A 7,456-nucleotide genomic window follows, 5' to 3' on the forward strand; every position below is an offset into this window, starting at 1 on the left:
GAGTTGGAATCGGGACGGGTGTCCTGGGGGTGGGGATGAGGTCGCCTTGAAGGGAGGAGAGGAACCGATGCCACCGCCGTAATTGGGTGGCGGAACGACTGTGGATGTTGAGGTCGGCGGCGATCACGTAGGAGGAGAAGGTATGGTCAATGTGGGAGAGGAAGTCGAAGGGACTAGGGGCGTTAGGGCGGACATAGATGGTGGCGCAAGTAACGGTAAGGCCGGGAACGAAGAGACTAAGGATCAGGTGTTTGGTGGGGTCGGGAAGGAGAGGTTGGAGCCGAACAGGGATCTGGCAGTGGTGACCAATGGCAACTCCACCACACGCTATCGGGAGGGGATTATCGGAGCGGTGAAGGAGGTAGGGCGAAGTGTGGACGGTGGTGAGGTTGGAGGAAGGTTTCCTTGAGGAGAAAGGCATCCATGTGGTGGGTGGCAAGGGTGTGCAGGAAGAGGTTCTTGTTGGTGGGAAGGGAGTGGATGTTGTTGAAAAGGATACAGTGCTGTCGCGCCACAACAGGGATTTAGACAAGGGTGTCAAGACGGGAGAAGGTGAAATGGGCCTGGTTGTTGGAGTAGGTGGCGTACATTTTTAGGTGGAAAACGGAACGGGAGGCGAGGGATATCTGTTGGAGGGTGTGGGGGCGCTGAAAAGGATGAACATTCTGAAGGACGATGGTGAGGAATCTGATGATGTCCTCAGCGGTAGGGGGTGGGCGAAGGGAATTGCCGGGAGGGGTGGGGGCGTCCAGAGGGCGGACAGGAACGGTGAGTTCAGGAGTGGTAGGTGGGGGTCGGGCCTTACATTTCTGGGAGTAAGTGGGATGAGGGAGGTTACAGGTATTAGAGGAGGGTGGGGACAGGAGATTGGGGCACTGCCATAAAAAGTGGGCTTGCCTGCAGTGCGGGCAGGTGGGTGCCTCGTGGCACTCAGATGTAGGGTGTGCATTATACCGCACTTTTGGCAGTGGAGGGATTGAGGAGGGGAACGGGAAGGGTCAACTAGGTAGTGTTGGTGAAAGAGAAGGGCAACCTCCATCAGGAGATGGTCGATGGAGGGGGCATGTTCAGAAAAGACCTGCATAAGGCGGGTGGGGCCGGCAGAGTTATGGATGTGGCGAACCGCACACCCCTCCAGATGGGGATGCACCTTGGGCTCCGCCAACACCTCCTCCTCCGTGATTGCTGGACTAAGCCGAGTGATCACAGCAGTGAGGGTCGGTGGGCGTTGCGGGGGTTGGGGTTGACGGGAGGGAGGTGGGGAAGGAGCAGGGGTGAGGGAGGCATTAGGGCCAAAGCGGGTGACAGGGATGTGGGAAAGGAGGTCTGTGTGGAGGGTAGGGCTGGGTGTGGAGATGAGCACCGAATCACGGCGAGGAGTGAGGAGGGAGATGGGGGCACCAGGAAAAGTCTGGCGAAGGAAGAGGGTGAGGTTCCAGGCTTCAAGAAGGGAGGGATCAGGACAGGAGAGGAGGTAGCGGTAGGAGGAAGGGGTGGGGGAGGAGGAGGAAGGGGCAGGGACAGGTGGGGAGACATCCATGGCATCATGGGTGGGGGAAGGGGGATGAGGAGGAGCCTTTTTGGGAGTAGAGGAGGCCGGGGTGCCACTGGGGCGCTTGACGGCGGCGGAGGAGGTGTGGGGGATGGGAGCGACTCGGATGTGGCGGGGAGTGGCAGGTCCCGGTGCTGGAGTCGGCGCCGGAGATGGTGAGGGCGATGGCGAAGGCGACGGTGAAGACGATGGCGATGAAGGTGAACGGGAGAGTTGAGCGTGGGCCGTAGCCCTCCGGGCGACCACCCTCACAGGGGCGCAGAAACGGAAGCAGCAGAGGGAGGGATTGGAGGGAAGGGATCAGAGGAGCCACAGGAGGGAGGAGCCAGGGATGGGGCGAAAAATAGGGAGGGAGACGGGAGAGTGAGGGGTGGGGGGATGGACTGAGGGGATAGTGATGCGGCACACCACGTGATAGTGGTGGCAGTGGCGGTGGGGGAGGTGTACATGATGGTAGTGGTGGTGGCTGTCGAAGAGGTGGTGGGGGTTGACATTATGATAAGGGGAAAACCACAGGACAAGACAAAGAAGCAAACGAGAGGCGGGCAGGGCGACGAGAGACACAGAGTAGAAGCGGACAGAGAATGACGAAGGACGAAGGAGACTGGGGGCAAAGCCCCACTCTGCTGTCGCTGGCGGGGGGGCGATCCGGCTGGCTGCCTTGTGGGGACACCTCCGCTGCTGCTGCTGCTGCTGCTGCTGCTGCTGGTGCTGGTGGTGGTGGTGGTGGTGGTGGTCGTGGCAGCTAGGACCACTGCTGGCTGCTGGCTGCTGGCTGCGACCGCTGGTGGCTGCGACCGCTGCTGGTTGCGACCGCTGGTGGCTGCGACCGCTGGAGGATGCGACCACTGGTGGCTGCTGGCTGCTGGCGGGGACCGCTGCTGGCCGCTGGCTGCTGGTTGCTGGTGGGGACCGGTGCTGGTGGGGACCACTGCGGGCTGCGGGCTGTGGGCTGCGGGCTGCTGGCGAGGACCGCTGCTTTCTGCTGGCGGGGACAGTGTAAGTAGGCTGTTCATGTTTTCTCTATGTAAGTAGGCTGTTTATGTTTTCTCTATGTAAGTAGGCTGTTTAGGTTTTTTTATTGGTAACGCCACCTCTGTATGAAAATCACTGGCTGTGCTGTGTGCAGTCTGTGGCTGCTTTGCATTGTTGTAATACTCGCCATTGCAGTGTTAGGCAGCTGGCTGTGAACAGCGCGTAGCGTTGCGCAGTTGGAGGTGAGCCGCCAGCAGTGGTGGATGTGGGGAGAGAGATGGCGGAGTTTTGAAATTTGTCATGAACTGCTATCTTTATATATGATGATATCAAGGTAAATACATTGTTTGTTCTCTATTAATATCTTTCATTTGCTAACTATCCCTATCAGTAGTTAGTGCCTTCCATAGTTTGAATCTTTTATTTAGCTGGCAGTAGTGGCGCTCGCTGTATTGCAGTAGCTTGAGCAGCGAAGATTTTTGTGAGGTAAGTGATTTGTGAAAGGTATAGTTTAATGTTAGTCAGGGCCATTCTTTTGTAGGGAATTTTGAAAGTCAGATTGCGTTGCGGTAACAAAATATTGTGTGTCAGTTTCAGCACAGTCGTGTATAAATTGTTCAAAGGGGAAGTTTCAACAGCTGCTGACGGGGACCGCTGCTGGGTGTGGTCTGCGGGCGAGGACCGCTGCTAGCTGCCGGGGGGGACCGCTGCCGGCTGCTGGTGGGGACCACTGCTGGCTGGACTCTTGCATGTCGATCAGCTGGCTGGCTGGCTGGCACCTGCAACACCTATCGCTTCGATTGGTACCGTAATAGCACAATCGAAGGGCGGTATTCAAACGAATTACCGCCGGAGATGTCCGCTCCAGTGCTTGCTTCGTCCCTTTATACTGTTTTACCGCGCGACTGCGCATGCGGCCACAGATGCAAATGCGCCAGAGACGTTGGGCGGCAGAGACGTGCATAACGCGCGAGTTGTATGTATGACTCCGCAGTTGATCTGTGTTGGCATATCGACATATCATTGTGAGCTGCACTGTGACGACGTCTTTGCGAGTTTATTACAGCAAGTGCCGGATTCCAGGATTCTTCAAGATTGAAACCACTATCTCTATTAATTAAATTCGTCGTCAAGCGAATTTCAATTGTCTCCTTCGCTATCGAGTCCCAAAAGGATGACGTAGTTGCCAAAATTTCGACGTTGTCATACAACATACTGTGACCATTATCAATACAGTGCTCTGGCACTGCCGACTTGCTAGGTTGTAAAAGTCGTGTGTACCTCCGGTGTTCTGTACACCTTTCTTGGACAGTACGAGTTGTTTGTCCGATGTAAGAAAGGCCACATTCACATGGAATTTTGTAAACTCCAGATTTTCGGAGCAGAAAATCATCTTTGACGGAGCCCACGAGTGCAACTGTCTTGGATGGAGGACGAAAAATCACTTTTACTTTGTGTCTACCGAGAATGCGTCCTATTTTTGATGAGAGGCTACCCACAAGGTTTCTTCATCTTCTTCCGCTTTCTTTGTGGCCTCTTTCGGTTTCATTTTCAGTGTCCTCTGTATTTGTTGTGGAGAGTACCCATTGTCTTCAAACACTCTTTGTAAGTGGGAGAGTTCATCTTGCGGACTCCTTTCGTCAGAAATAATATGCGCTCTGTGAGTCAAAGTTCGGAGAACACTCATTGTCTAGGCAGGATAGTGGAAGCTGTTTGCACGTAAATACAGATCGGTGTGCGACGGCTTCCTATAAACTTCATGTCCCAAAGTGCCATCCTCTCCACGCAGAACGAAAATATCCAAGAATGGAAGGCATCCCTCCTTTTCAATTTCCATTGTGAAGTTTATTTGATCGTGGAGGGAGTTCAGATGTCTTAAGAAGTCTTGCAAGTTGTCTTCACCATGGGGCTAAACTACAAAGGTGTCATCAACATACCTCCAGAATACCGTGGGTTTCAAGTCAGCAGATTCAAGCGCCTTCTCTTCGAAGTCCTCCATAAACAAATTGGCCACCAGAGGGGATAAGGAACTACCCATGGCGACTCTGTCCGTCTGTTCAAAAAATTCGTTGTTAAATAAGAAATATGTGGAGTTCAGAACATGTTTAAATAAAGCTGAAATCTCTTTGTGAAAACTTCTTTCAATAGGTTGTAGAGATTCTGGAAGGGGAACCTTTGTAAATAAAGCCACCACATCAAAACTAACTAATATATCAGATGGGTTCATTTTCAATGATTTCAGTTTACTAATGAAGTCAGCCGAGTTTCTTATGTGGTGAGTAATTGTCCCACAAGAGGCCTCAACAATGGTGCCAGATGTTTGGCAACGCCATAGGTCGGAGAGCCTTTGTTACTCACTATGGGGCGTAGAGGGACATCTTTCTTGTGGACCATTGGTAGTCCATAAAGTCTAGGAGGCACCGGACTACTTGGTTTCAATCTCCGAACAACTTCTGGTGGAAAGGGAGAATGATTCAGAAGCGAAACAGTTTTCTTGGCAACTCGATTAGTGGGATCCCTGCTGATCTTCCGGTACTCGTCTCCGGTGCACGTCTCTGCGGCCCAACGTCTCTGGCGCATTTGCATCTGTGGCAGCATGCGCAGTCGCGCGGTAAAACAGTATAAAGGGACGAAGCGAGCACTGGAGCGGCAGTCTTGCGGCTCACTCTGAAGATGGCTGAACGTTACACAGCCGAAATATTAGAAGAAGAAAGAGATTTCTAGCGGCTGCACACCCGAAACTTAATGGAACAATCTTTGCGCCGCCAAAATCTGAAGATTCACAACGCTTTTATTGACATCCGTACACAACAACGTGTAATGCAAGAACAAAAAATCAACACGCACACAAAAATATTAACCTGAGGGATAAATACATAGATTACGAAATTCGCGCCAGCAACTATAGCTATTTGAAGCCATTTAGACTATTTTCGAACCGTGGCTGTCTCAAGAAAGATGTAAAGTTTTTTTTTTAAATTACCGCTACCAGTCACAACTGGTAATTTAAAAAACCTTTACTTAAAAAAACCTTTACTTATAACTACAACTACCACGGATCTACATATTCACAGCTTTGTAACACGAAACTCACTGGCAATTAAATTGAGAATTATCAGATTTGTAAATCAGATAACATAACAATACCCTGCCAGACGTTGACTTATACACGATATTAGTTCAACAATAGTGGCCTGATGCGTCACAAAGAATTTAAAACCCTGAATCTTGGCGTGGAACGACAATTTCATTCAAAGTGTCGCGTTTGGAGGGCAGACATTTGGGTACCTCTAATATATTTATGCGTCGGAATATTCTGCGACACAGAACCACCTCTCAGCTACACCAATGTGAAATTAAACACAACGAAATGTCTATGCGCAAATGACGTAGTTGGGCTCTGAGCAGTATAACTGAAGTCGACACTATGTACTTTAACGCAAGATAATTCCTATTATTTGCCATATAAATAAGTTAATTTAATAGGTGATCAAACGAATGCTGAAACATCAAAAGACATTCAAAATAACAACAGACATATTACCCAAAACATAAATGACATTTGACATGGAATGTCGTAAACAACACTGATTGCAGTCAACCTCTTGTAGAATGAAAATGAAGTAACACTGACGTATAGTTGTCAGAGCTGGGGAGAGGGTTGAAAATTAACTTAAATTATTAATTATGGATAATGCGGTCTGACTGCAACTACTTCGACTGATAGTGACTGTGAACTGCAGAGCTGCAAGCTACCACAATATGCCTATACCAGAAAGAGACTGCTGCTGTGGATAGTGAAAATTCACCTTAAAGGTGCCTAATTCGCAGGAGCATACACCTGTAGTCGTCTGCAAAGCGGTAAGCACTGCTTCGCTTTGTCTACTCGAACACTGAGCCTTCGACTTCTGCTCTTGCCTAGGATACACGCCTGTCTTTCCAAAGAAAAAGAAAAACCTTAGCTCATAGAATAACGCCGAAGATGTTGAATACACTTTTCTCATTAAATTGAAATTGATCATTTAGTATCTTATCTGGTGCTCTGCAACAACATGTAGTGGTCTTTTGTTATTAGATTCTTTAATAGATCGAGTTTCCTTCCTTTCGAAGCTGGGGAACACATTGTAAGTAGGCTGTTTATGTTTTCTTATTGGTAACGCCACGTAGCGCTCTATATGAAAAATCACTGGCTGTGCTGTGTGCAGTCTGTGGGTAGTTTTCATTGTTGTCTGCCATTGTAGTGTTGGGCAGCGGCAACTGGATGTGAACAGCGCGTAGCGTTGCGCAGTTGGAGGTGAGCCGCCAGCAGTGATGGATGTGGGGAGAGAGATGGCGTAGTTTTGAAATTTGTAAGACTGTCATGAACTGCTATATATAATATGACTATTAAGGTAAATACAGTGTTTGTTCTCTATTAAAATCTTTAATTTGCTAACTATGCCTATCAGTAGTTAGTGCCTTCCTTAGTTTGAATCTTTTATTTAGCTGGCAGTAGTGGCGCTTGCTGTATTGCAGTAGCTTGAGTAACGAAGATTTTTGTGAGGTAAGTGATTTGTGAAAGGTACAGGTTAATGTTAGTAAGGGCCATTCTTTTGTAGGGATTTCTGAAAGTCAGCTTGCGTTGCGCTAAAAAAAATATTGTGTGTCAGTTTAAGCACAGTCATGTATAATTCTTCAAAGGGGACGTTTCAACATTATGAACCTTTTGCAGGGTACGTGGACCATTTTTTGCTGTGAATAGTTTGTACATCTCAGTGCTTCCAAACGTAAGGGTCTTTTGGTAACTGTAACAGCTAGTCGCTGACCACGTCCAATAATCTAAGTGTGTTCTGTGTAAATCTGCAACACTTAGTTAGCAGTTATGAATCACATAACGATTTTTGCTGATTGTAACAGCCATTTTCTGAGTGTTTTATGTAGTATAGCACC

Source organism: Schistocerca americana, chromosome 5 (assembly GCF_021461395.2).
Source record: "Schistocerca americana isolate TAMUIC-IGC-003095 chromosome 5, iqSchAmer2.1, whole genome shotgun sequence".
NCBI lineage: Eukaryota > Metazoa > Arthropoda > Insecta > Orthoptera > Acrididae > Schistocerca > Schistocerca americana.